Source organism: Panthera pardus, unplaced genomic scaffold, assembly GCF_024362965.1.
Source record: "Panthera pardus isolate Hobbes unplaced genomic scaffold, ASM2436296v1 HiC_scaffold_297, whole genome shotgun sequence".
In the NCBI taxonomy this organism is placed as follows: Eukaryota; Metazoa; Chordata; class Mammalia; order Carnivora; family Felidae; genus Panthera; species Panthera pardus.
In genome coordinates this window covers 69,522-91,526 of record NW_026526873.1, presented here as the reverse complement: position 1 = coordinate 91,526, position 22,005 = coordinate 69,522, and the positions used below count along the sequence as shown (strand labels likewise).

General features: G+C 54.9%; 1 long non-coding RNA gene across 1 annotated transcript in view; it reads left to right on the top strand.

Annotated features, from left to right (window-relative positions):
• Positions 1 to 19,207, top strand: part of LOC128774139 (uncharacterized) — a 163,804-nt gene extending 144,597 nt beyond the window's left edge. Inside the window, exon 4 of the long non-coding RNA XR_008418555.1 lies at positions 18,788 to 19,207. This is a non-coding gene — a long non-coding RNA (uncharacterized LOC128774139). The remainder of the gene's footprint in view (positions 1 to 18,787) is intronic.
• Positions 19,208 to 22,005: the final 2,798 nt, after the last annotated feature.

Genomic DNA, 22,005 nt, shown 5'->3' with positions numbered 1-22,005 from the left:
CTTTGACGCAAGTCGTGATCTTGCAGTCCATGAGTTTGAGCCCTGCGTCAGGCTCTGTTCTGAGAGCTCAGAGCCTCAAGCCTGCCTCAGATTCAGTATCTCCCACTCTGTCCCCACTCCCCAGCCAGGGATCTCTCAAAAAAAAAGAAAAAAGAAACATTAAAAATGAAAAATCATTCCTAATTTGGAATCTGTGAAATTCCATTTATACCAGATTCTCTAACATCACCATCTTGATGTGGAGGGCTTATCTGAAAAGTCACTAATAATATCTTTGATGACACATATGTCACAAGGTCAGAATGAAACTTACAGGGAGCTATGAATCCGTTGTGAATTTATAGTATGTATCCTTGGCTAATATTTCCAATGAAACATGATTTAGGGACACGAATGGATGAAATAATGTCTACCAGTCATATAGGTAATTACCGTATAGGACCATTATGCCTTCAATTACTAATTGCCATCTCTTCAGAATTAAAGGAAAGCTGGGACAAGAAAGTGTCTTTGAATTTGATGTAAGAGAAGACTAGAGTGTTTTAAAGTGTTCACCTACCTTCTGGAATGCTCAGATTAGTTGTGGACAGGAGGATAGCAACCCACAATTGGGATGCAAACCGCTAGTCCCAGAGGGAGGATATGGACTTTATTGTCAATTTTTTTTATCAATATCAGCATTCCACCTCTTCCAGGTACAGACTTCAGGACCTGGGAGCAACATGATGCCTGATGCCTGGGTTCAGAACTTGAGGAAGGCTAGCTGGTGGGGGAGAGGGGAAATCCATCAGGGCCTGGGGCAGTTAGGGAGATGTCCCCAGGACACCCCCCCACAAGGCAGGCTTGGAGTTTACCTGCCAAAGAGCAGCACAATCTCTTGCCTGAGTCACTCCCAGTGACTGAAGTAAAAGTCACACTCAGTGTCTGCAGTTACTCCTAGTGACGGCAGTCGTCATTCCCAGTGACTGAAGTCGGCACTCCCAGTGCTGAAGGAACTGCAAGGGAAGGACAGAGAGACAGGAGACACAGAATCCCAAGCAGCATCCAGGCTCTGTCGCCTCAGCACAGAAATTCCAGGGGAAGGTCAGAGAGAGAGGGAGACATAAAATCCCATGCAGCCTCCAGGCTCTGTGCCACGAGCACCGTGCCTCCAGGTTCTGTGCCGCGAGCACCGGGCATCCAAGCTCCGTGCCGCGAGCACCAGGTTTCCAGGTACAGTGCCGCAAGCACCAGGCCTCCAGGATCTGTGCCACGAGCACAGATCCTCCAGGCTCTGTGCTGCGAGCCCAGAGGCTCCAGGCCCTGAGCCGCTCACCATGGAAGACTGCACTCCCCGTGCCTGAAATGCACAGGCACACTCTGAGGATGCATGCCATGCCTGAGAGTAGTCTCTCTGTCTCCTTGAGTTCCCTGTGCATGATGGGCCCCCCCTTGTTGAAAGACACATATACTCCCCTTTCCGGAATGGCACAGGAGCTCGCCGTCCTGAAGTGTGCCCCATGCCTCAAAAAGCTCCCAGTGCCTGAAGGCAAGCCCCTTGACTCAAGGCGCTCCCCTTGACTCAAGGGCACAGGCACTCCCTGAAATAGCCCCATGCCTGACTGCACACCCCTTGCCTGAGGGTGCCCTGAGCCTGATGGCGAGCACAGTGCCTAATGGCGCGCCCCGTGCCTGAAGAGCACAGAGGCTCCCCTTGCCTGAAGTCACACCCTGTGCATAAAGCAGCTCACTGTACCTGAAGGTGCACCCAGTGCCTGAAGACAAGCCCCATGGTTGAAGGTGTGCCCCATGACTCAAAACGCTCCGTGTACCTAAAGCCGCCCCCTGTACCTGAGAGAAAGGAGTCACAGAATCCTAAACACCCTCTACACCCTGTAGACTCAGCTCAGAAACTCCCGGGGAAGGTCCGAGGAATGGGAGACACAGAATCCCAGGCCCCCTCCAGAGGCTGTGCAGCGAGCACAAAATCCCAAGCGAGAATCCCAAAGAATCTCCAGACCATGTGGTCTCAGGTTAGAACCTGCCAGGATAGGTCCGAGGGATGTGAGACACAGAATCCGAAGCAGGCCCTGCGAGCCCCGAGCCTCCAGGCCCTGCGTCACCTACCATTACTAACGGCATTCCCCATCAGGGAGCTGAAGCCACTCCCTGTACCTGAGAGAAAGGACTCACAGAATCCCAAACAGCCTCCAGACCCTGTGGGTCAGCTCAGAAACTCCCGGGGAAGGTGGGAGGAATGGGAGACACAGAATCCCAAGCAGCCCGTCCAGGGGCTGTGCAGCGAGCACAAAATCCCAAGCGAAACACAAACGAGAATCCGAAACAGCCTCCAGACCCTGTGGTCTCAGGTCAGAAACTCACAGGATAGGTCGAAGGGATGCGAGACACGGAATCCGAAGCAGCCCCTGCGAGCCCCGGGCCTCCTGGCCCTATGTCACTTACCATGGCTGACGGCATTCCCCGTCAGGGAACTGGAGCCGCTCCATGTACCTGAGAGAAAGGAGTCACAATTTACCAAACAGCCTCCAGACCCTGTGGTCTCAGCTCAGAAACTCCCGGGGAAGCTCCGAGGAATGGGAGACACAGAATCCCAAGCAGCGCGTCCAGGGGCTGCGCAGCGAGCACAAAATCCCAAGCGAGACACAAGCGAGAAACCGAAACAGCCTCCAGACCCTGTCGTCTCAGGTCAGAAACTCCCGGGAGAGGTCGGAGGGATGCGCAACACAGAATCCGAAGCAGCCCCTGCGAGACCCAGGCCTCCTGGCCCTGTGTCACTTACCATGGCTGACGGCATTCCCCTTCAGGGAGCTGAAGCCGCCCCATGGACCTGAGAGAAAGGAGTCACAATATCCCAAACAGCCTCCAGACCCTGTGGTCTCAGCTCAGAAAGTCACGGGGAAGGTCCAAGGGATGGGAGACACAGAATCCCAAGCAGCCACTCCAGGGGCTGTGCAGCGAGTAAAAATCCCAAGCGAGACACAAGCTAGAATCTGAAAAAGCCTCCAGACCCTGTCGTCTCAGCTCAGAAACTCCCGGGATAGGTCCGAGGAGTGTGAGACACAGAATGGGTTGCGCCCCTACGAGGCCCAGATCTCCAAGCCAGAGTCACTTACCATGGCGTACCATGGCTGAAGCCGCTCCCTGTACCTGAGAGAAAGGAGTCACAGAATCCCAAACAGCCTCCAGAACCTGGGGTCTCAGCTCAGAAACTCCCGGGGAAGGTCCGAGGGATGGGAGACACAGATTCCCAAGCAGCCCCTCCAGGGGCTGTGTAGTGAGCACAAAATCCCAAGTGAGACACAAGCTAGAATCCGAAAAAGCCTCCAGACCCTGGGGTGTCAGCTCCGAAACTCCCAGGATAGGTCCTAGGGATGCGAGACACAGATGGGTAGAGCCCCTGCAAGCCCCGGGCCTCCAGGCCAGAGTCACTTACCATGGCTTACCATGGCTGAAGCCGCTCCCTGTAACTGACAGAAAGGGGCCCAGAATTCCAAACAGCCTCCAGACCCTGGGGTCGCAGTTCAGAAACTGCCAGGGAATGTCCAAGAAATGGGAGACACAGAATCCCCAGCAGCCCCTACAGGGGCTGTTCAGCGACCACAAAATCCCAAGCGAGACACAAGCTACAATCCCAAAAAGCCTCCAGACCCTGAGGTCTCAGCTCAGAAACTCCTGGGATAGGTCTGAGGGATGCGAGACATTGAATCCCAAGCAGCTGCTGCGAGCCCCGGGCCTCCAGGTCATGAGTCACTTACCATGGCTTACCATGGCTGAAGCCGCTCCCTGTACCTGAGAGAAAGGAGTCACAGAATCCCAAACAGCCTCCAGACCCTGTGGTCTCAGCTCAGAAACTCCCAGGATAGGTCCGAGGCATGCGAGACACAGAATCCGTAGCAGCTCCTGCGAGCCCCGGGCCTCCAGGTCCTGAGTCAATTTCCATGGCTGACGGCACATCCCGTCAGGTAGATGAAGCCGCTCCCTGTACCTGAGAGAAAGGAGTCACAGAATCCCAAACAGCCTCCAGACCCTGTGGTCTCAGCTCAGAAACTCCCAGGATAGGTCCGAGGCATGGGAGACACAGAATCCGTAGCAGCCCCTGCGAGCCCCGGGCCTCCAGGTCCTGAGTCAATTTCCATGGCTGATGGCACATCCCGTCAGGTAGATGAAGCCGCTCCCTGTACCTGAGAGAAAGGAGTCACAGAATCCCAAACAGCCTCCTGACCCTGTGGTCTCACCTCAGAAACTCCCGGGGAACTTCTGAGGGATGGGAGGCACAGAATCCCAAGCAGACCCTCCAGGAGCTGTGCAGTGAGCACAAAATCCCAAGCGAGACACAAGCGAGAATGCCAAAAAGCCTTCAGACCCTGTGGTCTCAGCTCAGAAACTCCCGGGATAGGTCCGAGGGATGCGAGACCCAGAATCCCAAGAAGCCCCTGCTAGCCCAGGGCCTCCCTGCCCTGCTGGGCTGTGAGGCCAGGGCCTCCAGGCGCTGCTGGGCTGAGAGCCCAGTGCCTCCAGGCGTTGCTGGGCTGCCAGCCCAGGGCCTCCAGGCTCTGCTGGGCTGCTAGCCCAGGGCCTCCAGGTGTTGCTGGTCTGCTAGCCCAGGGCCTCCAGGTGCTGATGGTCTGCCAGCCCAGGGCCTGTACGTGCTGCTGGGCTGCGAGCCCAGGGCCTCCATGTGCTGATGTTCTGTGAGCACAGGGGCTCCAGGCGCTGATGGTCTGCGAGCCCAGGGCCTCCAGGCACTGCTGGGATCCGATCCCAGGGCCTCCAGGCGCTGGGCTCGCAGCCCAGGTCCTCCAGACACTGGGCTCGCTGCCCTGGGCCTGCAGGCCCTGGGCTCGCAGGCCAGAGCCGCTAGGCACAGGGCTCGTAGCCCAGGCCCTCCATGCGCTGGGCTTCTAGCCCAGGCCCTCCATGTGCTGGGCTTGCAGCCCAGGGCCTCCATGTGCTGGGCTGAGAGCCCACGGCCTCCAGGAGCTGGGCTGAGAGCCCACGGCCTCCAGGCGTTGGGCTGCGAGCCCAGGGCCTCCAGGTCCTGAGTCACTTCCCATGGCTGACTGCACTCCCCTTGCCTGAAATGCACAGGCACACTCTGAGGATGCACGCCATGTCTGAGGGTAGTCTCTCTGTCTCCTTGAGTTCCCTGTGCATGATGGGGCACCCCTTGTTGAAAAACACATGTACTCCACTTTCCTGAATGGCACAGGAGCTCCCCATCCTGAAGCTGCGCCCCATGCCTGAAAAAGCTCCCAGTGCCTGAAGGCAAGCCTCATCCTCAAGGGGCTCCCTTGCCTCAAGGGCACAAGTACTCCCTGAAGACTTGCCCCATGCCTGACTTCACATCCCTTGCCTGAGGGCGCCCTGTGCCTGATGGCGAGCACAGTGCCTGATGGCGCACCCCGTGCCTGAAGAGCACAGAGGCTCCCCTTGCCTGAAGTCGCCCACTGTGCATGAAGCATCTCCCTGTACCTGAAGTTGCTCCAAGTGCCTGAAGACAAGCCCCATGGTTGAAGGTGTGCCCCGTGCCTCAAAATGCTCCGTGTGCCTGAAGCCGCTCCCTGTACCTGAGAGAAAGAGGTCACAGAATCCCAAACAGCCTCCAGACCCTGTGGTCTCAGCTCAGAAACTCCCGTGGAAGGTCCGAGGGATGGGAGACACAGAATCCCAAGCAGCCACTCCAGGGGCTGTGCAGCAAGCACAAAATCCCAAGTGAGACACAAGCAAGAATCCCAAACAGCCTCCAGACCCTGTGGTCTCAGCTCAGTAACTCCCGGGATAGGTCCGAGGGATGCGAGACACAGAATCTGTAGCAGCCCCTGCGAACCCCGGGCCTCCAGGCCTGGAGCTCGCAGCCCAGGGCCTCCAGGTCCTGAGTCCCTTACCATGGCTGACAGCACTCCCGTGACTGGGTTCACTGCAGGCTGCCGTGCGGCGGGAACTGGGTTCACTGGATGGTGCAGTGCTGCGGTCACTGCGTGAACAGGAGGGTGCAGTGCACTCTGTACTAGCTGCACTGGAAGCTACATTGTCGCGGGCACTGGGTTCACTGGAGGGTTCAGGGCCTGGCGGTCAGGCTTCACTGGAGGCTGCAGTGCTGCGGGCACTGGGTTCACTGGGGGCTGTAGTACCGCGGGCACTGGGTTCACTGCAGGCTGCAGTGTACCAGTCACTGAGATGAGTGGAGGCTGAAGTGATGCGGACATTGGGTTCACTTGATCTGTAGTGCCGCGGGCACTGGGTTCAAGGCTGGCTGCAGTGCCATGGGCACTGGGGTCACTGGAGGGTGCAGTGCCACGGGCACTGGAGGGTGCAGTGCCACGGTCACTGGAGGGTGCAGTGTCGCGGGAAGTGGGTTCACTGGAGGCTGCAGATCCGCAGGCAGTGGTTTCACAGCAGCCTGCAGTGCCACAGGCACTGTGTTCACTGGAGAGTGCAGTGCCGCGGGCCCTTGGTTCACTGGAGTGTGCAGTGCCACGGGCTCTAGGTTCACTGCAGGTTAAATGGCTGCGGGCACTTTGTTCACTGGAGGCTGCAGTGCCGCGGGCAGTGGGTTCACTGTTGGCTGCAGTGCAGTGGGAACTGGGTTCACTGGAGGGTGCAGTGCCATGGGATCTAGGTTCCCTGGATTGTGCAGTGCTGTGGGCTCTGGGTTCACTGCTGGATGCATTGCCATGGGAACTTTATTCACTGGAGGCTGCAGTGTTGTGGGCACCGGTTCACTGCACGGTTCAGTGCCAGGGGAACTGGGTTCACTGGAGGCTGGAGTGCTTAGGGCACTTGGTTCACTGGAGGGTGAAGTGCCCCATGCATTGCGTTCACTGGAGGGTGCAGTGCAGCGGGCGCTGCCTTCACTGGAAGTTGCAGTGCCGCGGGCAGTGGGATCACTGGAGGCTGCAGTGCCATGGGAACTGGGTTCACTGAAGGGTGCAGTGCCGCGGGCACTCGGTTCACTGCAGGCTGCAGTGCCACGGGCACTGGGTTCACTGAAGGGTGCAGTGCGGCAGGCACTGCCTTCACTGGAGGGTGCAGCGCCGTGGACAGTGGGTTCACTGGAGGCTGCTCTGAAGTGGGAACTGGCTTCACCTGAGGGTGCAGTGCACGGGCACTGGGTTCACTGCAGCCTGCAGGCATGGGGCTTGCCTTCAGGCACTGGGAGCTTCTTCAGGCATGGGGTGAGTCTTCAGGCACGGGGAGCTCCTGTGTAATTCGGGCAAGGGGAGGACATGTGCCTTTCACCAAGGGATGCCCCGTCATGCACAGGGAACTCAAGGAGACACAGAGAATGCCCTCAGGCAGGGGTGCAGCTTCAGAGATTACCCATGCCATTCAGGCAATGGGAGTAACTACAGGCACCGGGAGTGCATTCAGGCACGGGGAGGGCCTTCAGGCACGGTGAGTGGCTTCAAGAGCTGGAGGGTATGGGCCGAGGGGACTGGGGTAAAGGTGGCTGCAGTGCCATGGTCACCGGGGCACTGGAGGCTGCGGTGCCGATGGCACTGTGTTCACTGTACGGTGCACTGCCGCGGGCACTGGATTCACTGCAGACTGCAGTGTCACAGGCACTGGGTTCACTGCAGGCTGCAGTGCCGCTGGCACTGTGTTCACTGGAGGGTGCAGTGCCGCGGGAACTGAGTTCACTGGAGGTTGCAGTGCCGCGGTCACTGGGTTCACTGCAGATTGCAGTGCTGCTGGCACTGGGTTCACTGGAGGGAGCAGTGCCGCTGGCACTGGTTTCACTGGAGGGTGCAGTTCCGCGGGCACTGGGTTCACTGGAGGGTGCAGTGCCACGGACACTGGGTTCACTGGAGGGTGCAGTGCCGCGGGCACTGGATTCACTGCAGATTCCAGTGCCACTGGCACTGGATTCACTGCATGCTGCTGTGCCACTGGCACTGGATTCACTGCATGCTGCAGTGCCCCTGGCACTGGATTCACTGCATGCTGCAGTGCTGCTGGCACTGGGTTCACTGGAGGGTGCAGTGCCGCGGACACTGGGTTCACTGCAGACTGCAGTGCCGCTGGCACTGGGTTCACTGCATGCTGCAGTGCCACTGGCACTGGATTCACTGCATGCTGCAGTGCCGCTGGCAATGGGTTCACTAGAGCGTGCAGTGCCGCTGGCACTGGGTTCACTGGAGGGTGCAGTGCCAGGGGCACTGGATTCACTGCAGACTCCAGTGCCACTGGCACTGGATTCACTGCTAGCTGCAGTGCCACTGGCACTGGGTTCACTCCATGCTGCAGTGCCCCTGGCACAGGATTCACTGCATGCTGTAGTGCCGCTGGCACTGGGTTCACTGCAGACTGCAGTGCCGCGGGCACTGGATTCACTGCAGACTCCAGTGCCACTGGCACTGGATTCACTGCATGCTGCAGTGCCACTGGCACTGGATTCACTGCATGCTGCAGTGCCACTGGCACTGGATTCACTGCATGCTGCAGTGCCGCTGGCTCTGGGTTCACTGGAGGGTGCAGTGCCGCGGACACTGGGTTCACTGCAGACTGCAGTGCTGCTGGCACTGGGTTCACTGGAGGGTGCAGTGCCCCGGGCACTTGCTTCACTGGAGGGTGCAGTGCCATTGGCACTGGATTCACTGCATGCTGCAGTGCCCCTGGCACTGGTTCACTTCATGCTGCAGTGCCGCTGACACTGGGTTCACTGGAGGGTGCAGTGCCGCGGACACTGGGTTCACTGGAGGGTGAAGTGCCGCGGGCACTGTATACACTTCAGACTCCAGTGCCACTGGCACTGGATTCACTGCATGCTGCAGTTCCACTGGCACTGGATTCACTGCATGCTGCAGTGCCGCTGGCACTGGGTTCACTGGAGGTTGCAGTGCCGCGGGCACTGGATTCCCTGCAGACTGCAGTGCCGCGGGCACTGGATTCAAGGCAGACTCCAGTGCCACTGGCACTGGATTCACTGCATGCTGCAGTGCCACTGGCACTGGATTCACTGCATGCTGCAGTGCCACTGGCACTGGATTCACTGCTAGCTGCAGTGCCACTGGCACTGGATTCAATGCATGCTGCAGTGCCGCTGGCACTGGGTTCACTGGAGGGTGCAGTGCCGCGGACACTGGGTTCACTGGAGGCTGCAGTGCCTCGAGCACTGGGTTCACTGGAGGCTGCCATACCGCAGGAACTAGGTGCCTTGCAGGATGCCATTCCGCGGGCACTGTGTTCATTGGAGGCTCCAGTGTTGCGGGCACTGTGTTCACTGGAGGATGCAGTACTGCGGGCACTAGGTTCACTGGAGGATGCAGTGCCACAACGGGGTTCACAGGAGGCTGCAGTGCCGCGGATGCTGCGTTCACTGGAGGATGCAGTGCCGCGGGCACTGGGTGCATTACAGGCTGCAGTGGCCCGTGCACTGGGTTCACTGCAGGATGCGTTGCTGTGGGCACTTTGTTCACTGGAGGCTGCAGTGCTGTGGGCACTGGGTTCACTGGAGGGTCCAGTGCAGCAGGCGTTGTCTTCACTGGAAGCTGCAGGACCGCGGGCAGTGGGTTCACTGGATGATTCAGTGCCACGGGCACTGGGTTCACTAGATGCTCCAGTGCCTCTGGCAATGGGTTCACTGGAGAATCCAGTGCTGTGGCCCTGCTTTCACTGGAGGATGCAGCACCACAGCACTGGGTTCACTGGAGGCTGCAATGCTGTTGGCAGTGGGTTCACTGGAGGCTGCAGTGCTGCGGGCAGTGGGTTCACTGGAGGCTCCAGTGCCTCGTGTGCTGGGTTCACTGGATGATGCAGTTCTGCAGGCACTGTGTTCACTGGAAGATGCAACTCCGTGGGCATTGGTTTCACTGGAGGCTGCATGCCTCGGGCTGAGGGTTCACTGTTAGCAGCAGTGGTGGCGCAGTGGGTGTCCTGCAAGAAGTGCTTCGGGGAGTGGATTCACTGTAAGCTTCAGTGCGTTGGACAGTGGGTTCATTTGAGGCGGCAGGGCCTCAGGCACTGGGCACACTGGAGGATCCATTGCCGCGGGCATTGGGTTCACTGGAGGATGCAGTGTCGAGGGCACTGGGTTCACTGGAGGCTGCAGTGCCACCGGCAGTGTGTTCACTGGATCTCCAGTGCTGCGGGTCCTGGTTTCACTGGAGGATGCAGTGCCGCTGGCATTGGGTTCACTGGAGGATGCATTGTCAAGGGCACTGTTTTCACTGGAGGCACCAGTGCCACGAGCACTACGTTCACTGGAGGAGGCTATGTCGCAGTCACTGGGTTCACTGGAAGCTGCCGTGTCGCGGTCACTTGGTTCACTGGAGGCTCCAGTGCCGCGGGCACTGGGTTCACTGGATGATGCAGTGCCGCAGGCACTGTGTTCACTGGAGGATGCACTGTCGCGGACCCTGGGTTCACTGGAGGCTCCACTGCCGCGGGCACTAGGTTCACTGGATGATGCAGTGTCGCGGGCCTTGTTTTCACTGGAGTGCTGACATCAGGCACTGAGATTGACGACTGCAGTCACTCGGAGTAACCGCAGACACTGAGTGTGTCTTTGACTTCAGTCACTGGGAGTGACCATGACATCAGTCACTGCGAGTAACTTGACTTCAGTCAGTGGGAGTGACGTCAGGATTGACTTCAATCACTGGGAGATACTTCGAGAGTGACTTCGGTCAGTGGGAGTGACTTCAGTCATTGGGGGTGAGTGACTTCAGTCACTGGGCATGACCTCAGGCACTAGACATGCCTGTGCCCTTCAGGCAGGGGGCTAGCCTTCAGGCACAGGGTGAGAATTCAAGCATGGGGCGTGCCTTCAGGCAAGGGCGTGCCTTCAGGCACTGGGTGGAGCTTCATGCATGGGGCAAGGCTTCAGGCACGGGGCTTGCTTTCAGGTGCGTGGCTTGCCTTCAGGCACGGAGCTTGTCTTCAGGCACGGGGAGTGCCTTCAGTTATGGGGAGCCACTTCCGGCATGGGGTGTGCCTTCAGGTACTGGGAGCGTCTGTGCCCTTCAGGACACTTTCCATGGAAAGTAATGCTGCACCACTTCTGGCCCCACATGTGTGTGGTCATATCAGATTTAGGAATTTTGTCCTCATCGAGAGAGAGAGAGAGTCTTAGCTAGTGTTTGGGTTTGGGCCAGGGACTTAGATAGGGCTGAATGGACAGAAGACCCATGATCACCCTGGAAGGCTGAAGTGAGGGCCCATGCACTAATGTGTGTAAGGTTTAGGATTATGGTAAGAGTTGGTGTGAACTTTAGGTTGAGGGGTATGGTGCGGGTCAAGGTTACTGTTAGGTTTAGGTCCCAGGAGGTTCTAGGCAGTGAACTCCTAGCAGTGCAGTGGTCTCCACATAGGGTTGAATGGAGACTGCATGAAAGCCTCTAGTTCAGGCTTCATCTTTCCATGCCAGAGCCAGCCTCCCGTGTGTGCCACTCTTCAGTTGGGCCTTAGCACCCTCCTTGTGCAACTCCATGCCGGCAGTGGAATTGACATGATGATGTTCCAATTCCATACCGAATAATACTTCAGGGGTCTGGGCCCTATGGGCGTGTTGTTCTCAGAATTCGGAACTCGATCCTCATTGGGAGAGAGCCATCTCTAGGGTTAGGGTATGTTCCAGCCACATAAGCACGGCTGAAGCGACACCAGTCCCTTGAGCTACATGGAGGTCTGAATAGGGCACATGCACAGGTGCAGGTCAGATGTAGGGTTACGGTTAGAGTTGGTGAGGTTGGTGTCTATAGTTATGTTCATTGTTATAGTTCTGTTCATAGTTATGTTCATGGTGAGGTTGGTGTGTATTGTTATGTTCATTATTGGGTTTGGGGTTAAGTCCTAGGTGGCTCCAAGCGATAAACCAACAGCAATGCAGTGAGCTTCCCGGAGGGCTCAGTGGAGGGCATATTGCAGGTTGTCCGTCATGCTTAGTCTTTGTTTGCCAGGGCAAGCCTCCATCGTGGGCCATTCTTTGATTGAGCCTCAGCAACCACTTCTGCAGCAACATCTGGGCTTTGGATATTACATGGTGATATTCCACATTTCACACCGAGTAATAGTCCTCCTCCTCTGGACTCCATGTGTGTGGTATCCTCAGACAAAAGAATTGAGTCACCATCAGGAGAGAGCCTTAGTTTGAGTTAGGGTTTGCTTCAGGGCCATAAGCAGCGCTGAAGCAACACTACTCACGTTATCTACATGGGGTGTTGGATGAGGGACCATGCACACGTGAGGGTCTGGTGTAGGATTAGTGTTAGAGTTGGAGTGAGGTTTAGGTTGAGGAGTACTGCGAGGGTCACAGTTAGGGTTAGGGTCCAGGAGGCCCTAGGTGCTGAAACCCAAGCAGTGCAGTGATCACCCTGGAAGGCTGAGGGAGGTCGCATTGGAGGGTGCCGGCCAGGCTTAGTCTTTAAGGGCTAGGGCCAGCCTCGGATATGGACCACACTTTGGTTGGGCTTCAGCCACCCCCTTGTGCAGCTCCCTCTGGGCTTTGGAAATTACCTGTCGATGTTCCATGTTCCATGCGAGTAACGCTGCAGTGCTTCTGGGCCCCATATGCGTGGTGACTGAGACTTAGGAATTTGTTCCTCAATGAGAGAGAGCCATTACTAGGGTTAGGTATCGGCCCAGGGATGTAGATAGGTCCAAATCCACATGCGTCCGTGATCGTTCTGGAGGACTCCATAGGGCCCATGCTTGGGTGCGGGTCATGTGTAGGGTTAGCGTTAGAGTTGGTGTGAAGTTTAGGTTGAGGTGTATGGTGAGGGTCAAGTTTAGTGTTAGTGTTAGGTCCCAGGAGGTTCCAGGCAGTGAACGCCTAGCAGTGCAGTGGTCTCCACAGAGGGCTGAGTGGAAGCTGCATGGAAGTCTACACTTCAGACTAAGTCTTTGCGTGCCAGGGAAGCATCCTATGTGTGACACTCTTAAGTTGGGCCTCAGCAACCTCCTTGTGCAGCTCCATCCCAGCAGTGCAAATGAGATGATGATGTTCCAATTCTACACTGAAGAATACTGCAGGGGTTTGGACCCTATGTGCATGGTGTTCTCAGAGTTAGGAACTGGATCCCCTTTGGGGGAGAGCCATAGCTAGCTATGGTCAGGATTCGGTCCAGGGACATAAGCAGGGCCGAAGCAACACCAGTCCCATTATCTAGATGGAGGGCTGAATGAGCACCCATGCAGGGGTGCAGGTCAGGTGTAGTGTTACCTTTAGAGTTGGGGTGAGGTTGAGGATGATGTGTATGGTTCTGGACAATATGATGGTTAGGTTTTGTCCTGGGTCCTCCAGAAGCTGAGGCACCAGCAGTGCTGGTCTTCCTGTAGGGTTCAGTGGTGAGCACATGGGAGGGTGTAGGTCATGCTTAGTCTTTGAGAGCCAGGGTGAGCCTCCTTTGTGGGCCACACTTTGGTTGAGCCTCAGGAAACGCTTCTGAAGCAACATCTGGGCTTTGGATATTACATGGTGATATTCCACATTCCATGCCGAGGAAACCGCCTCTTCTTCTGGAAGGGAGGTATCCTCAGACTTAAGAATCGGGTCACCATCTGGAGAGAGCTTTAGATAGAGTTGGGTTTCAGACCAGGGCCATGAGGAGGGCCAAAGCTACCCCATTCCACTTACCTCCATGGGGTGATGAATGGTTGCCAGTGTGCAGGTGAAGGTCAGTTGTAGGGTTAGCGTTAGTGTAAGAATGAGTTTGAGGTTCAGGGTATGGTGAGGGTCACGGTTAGTGTTAGGGTTAGGGCCCAAGAAATTCCAGGCGGTGAACCCCTAGCATCACAGTGGTCTCCACGGAAGGCTGAGTGGTGGCTGCACGGGAGCCTTCAGTTCAGACTTATTCTTTGTGTTTCAAGGCCAGCCTCCCGTGTGTGCCACTATTCATTGGGTCTCAGTAGCCTCCTGGGGCAGCTCCATCCCAGCAGTGGCAATGAAATGATCATGTTCCAATTCCATACAGAATAATACTGCAGGGGTTTGACCTATATGCATGGTGTTTCAGAATTAGGACCTGGATATCCATTGGGAGAGAACCACGGATAGGGTGAGGTTCTGTCCAGGGACATAAGCAGGGCTGAAGAGACACCGGTCCCATTATCTCCATGAGAGCCTGTATGAGGGCCAATGCACAGGTGAGGGTCAGGTGTAGGGTTAGCATTAGCGTTGGGGTGACGTATAGGTTGAGTAGTATGGGGAGGGTCATGGTTTGGGTTAGGGCTAGGTTCCAGGAGGCCCAAGGTGCTGAATCCAAGGCAGTGCAGTTGTTTCCCTGGGGGACCCAGAGGAGGGCGCATGGGAGGGTGCCTGTCATGCTTATTCTTTGGGTGCCAAGGCCAGCTTCTTGTGTGGGCCACTCTTCGGTTGGTCCTCAGCAACCCCCTTGTGCAGGTCCCTCTGGGCATTGGAAATGGTATGGTGATGTTCCCCGTTCCATGCCAAGTAAGCCTGCACCGCATCTGGGCCCCATGTACGTGGTTTTCTCCGAGTTAGGAATTGGGTCCCCATTGGGAATGAGCCATAGCTAGGGCAAGCGTTTGATCCAGGGACGGGACGTAAGCAAGACTGAAGAAACAACAATCCCTTTACCTCCATGGAGGGCTGAGTGAGGGCTCATGCACGGATGCAGGTCACGTGTAGGGTTAGCGTTAGGCTTAGGGTGAGGTTCCGATTGAGGAGTATGGAGTGGGTCATGATTAGGGTGAGAGATAGCTCCAAGGAGTCCCCAGGTGATGAACTCCATGCAGTGCAGTGGTCTCCTGGGAGGGCTCAGTGGAGGGCACATGGGAGGGTTCTGGTCAGGTTTAGTCTTTGGTTACCAGTGCCAGCCTTGCATGTGTGCCACTTTTGGGCCTCAGCAAGCACTTTGGCACCTCCCTCTGGTATTTGGACATGACATGGTGGTGGTCCATGCTCCATGTGGAGTAATCCTGCACTGCTTCTGGGCCACAGGTGCGTGATATTCTCTGCATTAGGAATTGGATCCCCATCGGGATAGAGAAATAGGTAGGATTACAGTTAGATCCAGGGACATAAGCAAGGCTGAAGCAACAACAGTCCATTTATCTCCACTGAGTATGAATGAGGGCCATGCGCAGTAGCAGGTCAGGTGTAGGGTTAGTGTTAGAATTGGGGTGAGGTTTAGGTTGAGGAATATGGCTAGGGTCATGGTGAGGGTTAGGGGTAGGTTCCAGGTGGCGCTTAAGTGCAGAAACCTAATAGTGCAGTGGTCTCCTAGAGGGTTGAGTGGAGGGCGCAAAGGATGGTGCCATTCCTTCTTAGTCTTAGGGTGTGAAGGCCCTCCTTGGGTGTAGGACACTCCTTAGTTGGGCCTCAGCAGCGCCCTTGTGCAGCTCCCTCTGAGCTTTGGAAATGGCATGGTGATGTTCCAGGTTCCAAGCCGAGTGATTTACACCATGAGTGTGCTGTTGTCAGTCATTGGAATTGGGTTGCCAGGAGGAGGGAGACTTAGCTAGGGTTAGGGTTCAGTGCAGGGACATCATCAGGGCAGAGTGACTCCAGTCTCATGAATTTCATGAGGGCTGAAGTGAGAAACCTTGTGAGGGTATGGGTCTGGTATAGAGTTAGTGTGAAAGATAGGTTTAGGTTTAGGTTGAGTGCTAGGGTCAGGATTCTGGTTAGCGTTGGGGATAAGTCCCACGAGGCTCCAGATGCTGAACCAACAGCAGTTCAGTGGTCTCCCTGAAGTGCTGACTGGAGTACACAATGGATGCTGCGCGTCAGGATTAGTCTTTCGGTTGCCAGGCCAGACAACTGTTTCTGGCACTCTTCGGGTAAGCCTCAGGAATGCTCTCGGGCACAACGGAAGCTGCCGGTCAGGATTAGTCTTTGGGTTCCAAGGCTAGACAAGTGTATTGGACACTCTTTGGGGAAGACCTCAGGAATCCTCTTATGCAGCAGCAGCCGGGCTTTGGAAATGACATGGTGATATTCCACGTTCCAAGCTGAGTGATCCTGCACTGCTTCTTGACCCCATGTGCATTCTGTTGTCAGACAATGTAATTGGGTACCCCTAGGGAGTGAGTTTTAGCTAGGGTTAGGGTTCAGTGCAGGGATGTGGCCAGGGCCAAAGGACTCCAGTCTCGTGATCTCCTTGGAGGGCTGAAGTGAGGGCACATGCGCTGGTGTGGGTCTGGTGTAGAGGTATTGTGAGATATATGGTCAGGTGAGATTGAGGGTTATGCTCAGGGTTATGGTTATGGTTAGGGTAGGTCAAAGAATGATCCAGGCGCTGTACCCAGAGCAGTGCAGTTGTCTCCCCGAAGGTCTGAGTCAGTGCACAATGGAGGCTGCTTGTCAGAATTAGTGTTTGGGTTCCAAGGATGAACAACTCTATAAGGTCTGGTGTAGATAGGTGAGTCTAGTGTGATAGAAACTGTTAGATTTAGGTTGAGGGTTATTGTTAGGTTTACGGTTAGGTTTAGAGTTAGGTCCCAGTAGTCTCCAGGCGCTGAACCCACAGCAGTGCAGTCGTCTCCCGGAAGGGTTGAGCGGAATGCACAACGGAGGCTGCCAGTCAGGAATAGTTTTCAGTTTCCAAGGCCAGACAACTGTATCGGGCACTCTTCAGGTAGGCCTGTTGAATCCTCGAGTGCAGTGGCAGCCGGGCTTTTGAAATGACATGATGATGTTCCACATTCCACTCCAAGTATTCCTGTACCACTTCTCGATTCCATGTGCGTGCTGATGTCAGACTGTGAATTGGGTCCCCATGGGGAAGGAGCCTTAGCCAGGGTTAGGGTTCAGTGCAGGGAAGCCACCAGGGCCGAAGCAACTCCAGTCTAGTGGTATCCCTCAAGGGCTGACCTGAGATCCCATGCGAGGCTGTGGCTCAAGTGTAGGGTTAGGGTTAGAAATAGGGTTACGATTAGGTTGAGGGTTATGGTTAGGGGTACGGTTAGGGTTTTCTTTGTTCCCAAGGCTCCATGCACTGAACCCACAGCAGTGCAGTTGCCCCCACGAATGACTGAGTGGTGTGCACAACCGAGGCTGCGGGTCAGGATTAATCTTTGGGTTCTAAGGACAGACAACTGTATCTGGTCTGGTGTAGATACATGTGTCTAGTGTGAGTGATAGGGTTAGGTTTAGGTTGAGGGTTAGCATACGGTTCTGGTTAGCATTAGGGTTAGGTTCCAGGAGGTTCCAGGCACTGAAAGCACAGCAGAGCATTTGTCTCCCCGAAGGGCAGAAGGGAGTACACAAAGGAGGGTGCTGGTCAGAATTAGTCTTTTGCTTCCAAGGCCAGACTACTGTATGGGCCACCCATCAGTTAGGCCTCAGGAATCCTCTTGTGCAGCTGCAGCCACGCTTTGGAAATACATGGTGATTTCCACATTCTATGCTGAGTGTTCATGAACCATTTCTGGTCTTGGTGTGTGTGCTGTTATCAGTCTTTCGATATGGATCCCCATGGGGAGAGAGGCCTTAGGTTTATAGTTTTAGACTTAGCGGGTAGAGTTAGAGGGTTAGGACGAGAGTTTTAGGGTTAGAATTAGAGGCTTAGTGTTAGAGGGTTAGGGTAAGGTTAGGGTGAGTTCGGGTTATGTTTACATTTGCGGTTAGTTAGAGGTAGGGCTAGGGTTAGGGGAAGGATGGGGGCAGTATTTAGCATTAGGGTTATGGTTAGTGTTAGGTGTTAGGTTTAGGTGGTGGGATTTTGTTTAGTGATAGGGTTAGGAGTTGGGCAAGGAGTAGGTCATGCTTGCACCCCCACTTTGAGCGGGAAGGTGTTCATGCGTGGATACCGCCCTCCATGTTTGAGGGATTGTGTTCTTGCTATGGCCCCAGTCTCTCTGCACTGCAGGTTGTTCTTGCCTCGCCCATTCCAGCTTTGCTCTGGAGTTTTTCACACCATCACCCCACACTCTCTCGGTATGGTAGGATTTCACATACCACCCAATCCTTTTTGGTGCATGGGGTGTGCTCACACATGCGACCCTCCACCCCCTCTGCATGCGATGGTGTCACCCATGAGCCTCACCCCTCCTTAGATTGGGATTACTGATGCCAGTATTAAATCTGATACTGATGCCAGTATTAAATCATGAATATCTTTTTCCAATTTCACAACTGAAAAAGTAGGCGTTTCTTAAGGTAAGGTTTATGTTTAGGATTAATATTAGGTGTGAGTTAAGGTTTAGCGCATGGTTCAATCCCCCTTGGTGTGGGATCCCTTCATGAATGTGTCCCATCTGCTTCTCTTTATCCGCGATGTAGCAGTGATAGTCCTTTTAATTCAGATGTTTTCCTTGGCACCTGGACGTCTCTGGGTTAAGCTTCCCACTCCGTCTTGGTTCATGGTCTCTGGGTTTCTGGTTTTGAGCCCTGGGTAGCTTCTGTGCTGATGGCTCTGAATCTGGGGCCTGCTTCAGATATTATCTGTCTCTCTCTCTCTCTCTCTCTCTCTCTCTCTCTGCCCATGCCCCACTTGTGTTCTTTGTGTCTTTCAAAAATTAATGTACCTAAAATCATTTTCAATCCGATGTTTCCTGGATGGCTCTTTTCACTTTCATTGCTGAAGAAGAAGGCGTCTGTCTCATTCATTGTTCTTTTGTTATCTTTGGCATAGCTGACAACATATACGACATTTCCCCAGCCAGCATCGGGGATGCTCAGCATTTCTTCTACCAGCCAGACACCTCTCATCCACTGTAACACTGCGTTCCTCTAGAGCATCCCACATGCTCTCGGAAACTGGACTGTAACTGTGGATGGTAGCAGTGTCCCATAGTCTTCTGATGGTATTTCAGGAGGTTCTTCATTCGCATCTTTGGTTACCTGAGTGTCTTCTGACATCTTCTCTCATGTTTCCACTAGGCCACTGCTATGATGCTCAACAGGGAACCCGAAGCACACAGGGATTCAGGAGCAGACCAACTACTGCTTCGCTCCCACAAATGGTCGCCTTGGAACTCTTTATGGAAGAGGAGAAAACACCCACCACCACCGTTTCATAACTCTGCACCGAATGTGGAGACAACAATCACCCACCCCCAAAAGGAAACTCTAGCAGGGTACATGTATCAAACCTAAGGTGTTGGTTATGTATTTTGGATCAATAAGTGAGGTTGTACTTTTGACTGGTAAGTGTACAACTAAATCCCTCAGAGGGGATATTCTCTGAGGTCACCCCAACCTAAATTGTTGGCCCATGGGGAGATGTGTTGTCCCTATTGACTGTATTGATGTTGTCTCTGTAGGCCAGTGAATTAAAGCTCCATAGGGTCTTGTCCTGTTCTTGCCTCTTGACGGGAAGGTCCATTTCACCGATTGAAAGAGACACCAAGGGAGTAGTGTTGCCACTATTAAATCTGATGTTTCATGAATGAGTCTTTTCATTTTGATGGCTGAAGAAGCAGCATCTCTTATGATGAGGGTTAGGGTTTGGATTACCCTGAGGATTAGGGTAAGGGTTAGGTCATGCTTGCACCCCCCGTTTTGGCAAGGGAGGAAGGTCACACCTGACCCCTGCCACCCTCCTTGTGGAAGGGTGTTCAGGCATGCAGCCTGCCTCCCCTCCACAAGGGAGTAGTGATGCCACTACTTAATGTGTTGTTTTATGAATGGCTCTTTTCACTTTCACAGCTGAAGAAGCAGGCATTTCTTAACATAAGGGTTATGGTTAGGATTGCTGTTCATGGTTCGGGTAAGGGATAGGCCATGCCTGCACCCTCCCTTGGAGTGGGAGGGCGTTCACACATGAGCCACGACCCCCTCATCTCAGGAGTGTGTTCACCAATAGGAACCAGTCCCCTTCAGCGGGGGGATGTTGATGTATGCGCCTGCACCCATCTCGTGTGCGAGGGTGTTCATGCATGGACACCACAACGCTTGGTGAGGGAGGGCATTTGTCCATGCACCATGCCCTCCTTGGCTCAGGAGGTGTTCACGCATGAGCACAGTGCCCCCGTGGCTTGGGAAGGTGTTCAGGTATGTGCATGAACCCGCTCCCCAGCGTGGGAGGGCGTTCACGCATGTGCCCTCCCCCCTCAGGCGCTGGAGGGGGTTACCTGTGCCCAGCACCACTAGTCAGCAAGGGAGTAGTGATGCCACTATTAAATCTGACGTTTCATGGACGGCTGTTTTCTCTTTCACAGCTGAAGAAGCATGCATCTCTTAAGGTCAGGGGTAGGGTTATCATTACAGTTAGGGGTTAAGAATAGGGCTAGGTCATGCTTGCTCTCCCCCCTCAGCACCGGAAGACTTCACGCATCACCCTACTATCCTGAGCAAGGGAGAGTGTTCACCCTTTCACCCCAACCCCTGAGAGTGGTAAAATATTGAAGCACGTGCTCCACTCCACTTCCGCTGGGGAGGGTTTTCACACATGCGTAGATCCCCCCTTCGGGAAAGATTGTTCACATATGTGCATGACCACCTGTCGGGTCGGGAGGGTGTTCACTCATGGGCACACCCCACCTCTGCATGGGAGAGGTTCATGCATGTGTCTTGCTCACCTCAGCAGGGAGGGCTTTTATGCATGTGCACAGCCTCACCTTGGTGTGGGAGGAGGTCACCCATGCAGAGCGCCACCCTTCAATGAGGGAATAGTGATGCCATTATTAAATGTGACGTTTCATGAATGGTTCTTTTCAATTTCACAGCTGAAGTAGCAGACAACTCTTAAGGTAAGGGTCTGGGTTAGCATTACCATTAACGGTTATGGTAAGGGTTAGGTCATGCTTCCACACCCACCCCCTCCTCTCTAGAGTGTATTCACACAATAGCACCGCCCCTCAGTGTGGGAGAATATTCATGCATGTGTCCTGCCCCCTTCAGCGTGGGAGGGTGTTCACACATGTGCCCCATCCTCTTCAGCTTGGAAGTGCATTCACGCATTCTCACATTTGCACCACCCGTCCCAAGGTGAGGGAGGGTGTTGACACATGTGCCCTGTCTCCTTCGGCATGGGAGGTGGTACACACATGCTCCTCATCCCCTCGGTGATGGATGGTGTCACCCATGAACAGTGCCACCCCTTGGCAAGGGAGTACTGTTGCCACTATTAAATGTGACCTTTCATCAATGATTCTTTTCACTCTCACAGCTGAAGCAGCATGCATCACTTAAGGTAAGGGTTAGGGTTAGCTATACATTTAGGCTTTAGGGTAAGGGTTAGGTCATGCTTGCTTCCCCTCTCTGCACGAGAGGTGTTTCACTAATACTCCCTGCCCCCCCTGGCACAGATGGGCACAGCCCTCCATCCGTGTAGAAGGGTGTTCTCACGCACAACCCTCCTTGGCGATGGAACGTGTTTGTGCATGCACCCTGCCCCATTAGTGCGTGAGTTTGTTCTCGTGTGTGTAAGGCTCCCCCCTCCTGGTGGAAGGGCGTTCACCCATGTGCACCATCCCCCCACTTTGGCATGGGAAGGTGTTGACCTATGTGACATGACATGTCAGCATGGGGGAATATTCACACATCTGCCCCGCCCCCCTCTGTCCGGGAGGGTGTTCATGCATGCGCACAGCCACCAGTGAGGGACGGTATTCATGCATGCGCACAACAACCCCTCCATGAAGGAGGGCATTCACATATGCGCCATGCATCCCTCAACAAGGGAATGGTTCAAGCATGTGCCCCATACCCATTTTGGCACGGGAGGGTGTTGACCTATGTACCTTACCCCCTCAGCGCTGGAGGGTGTTCATAGATGTGCACAGCCCCCGTTGTGGCGGAAGTGTGTTCATACTTCTGAACAACCCCGGCTGGGGGAGGGATGCCATTCTCACGTTGGCCCCACCCCATACCACTGGGTGCTGTTCACACATGTGCACAGCTCTCCCTACTGGCGTAAGAGTGTTCACACATGCACAAAACTCCTGCTCCAAGAGGTAGGGTGTTTCCACATGAGCACAATCCCCATCAGTGAGGGAGGGCATGCATGCATGCTCCTTACCCACTACCGCAGGAGGCTGTACAGGCATGCGCACTGCCCCCCTACTGGTGTATGTTCACGCATGCACACAGCTCCCCTCAATGAGGGAAGGCATTTTCACATGCGCCCCCTTCCCCTGGGCAAGGAAGGGTGTTCA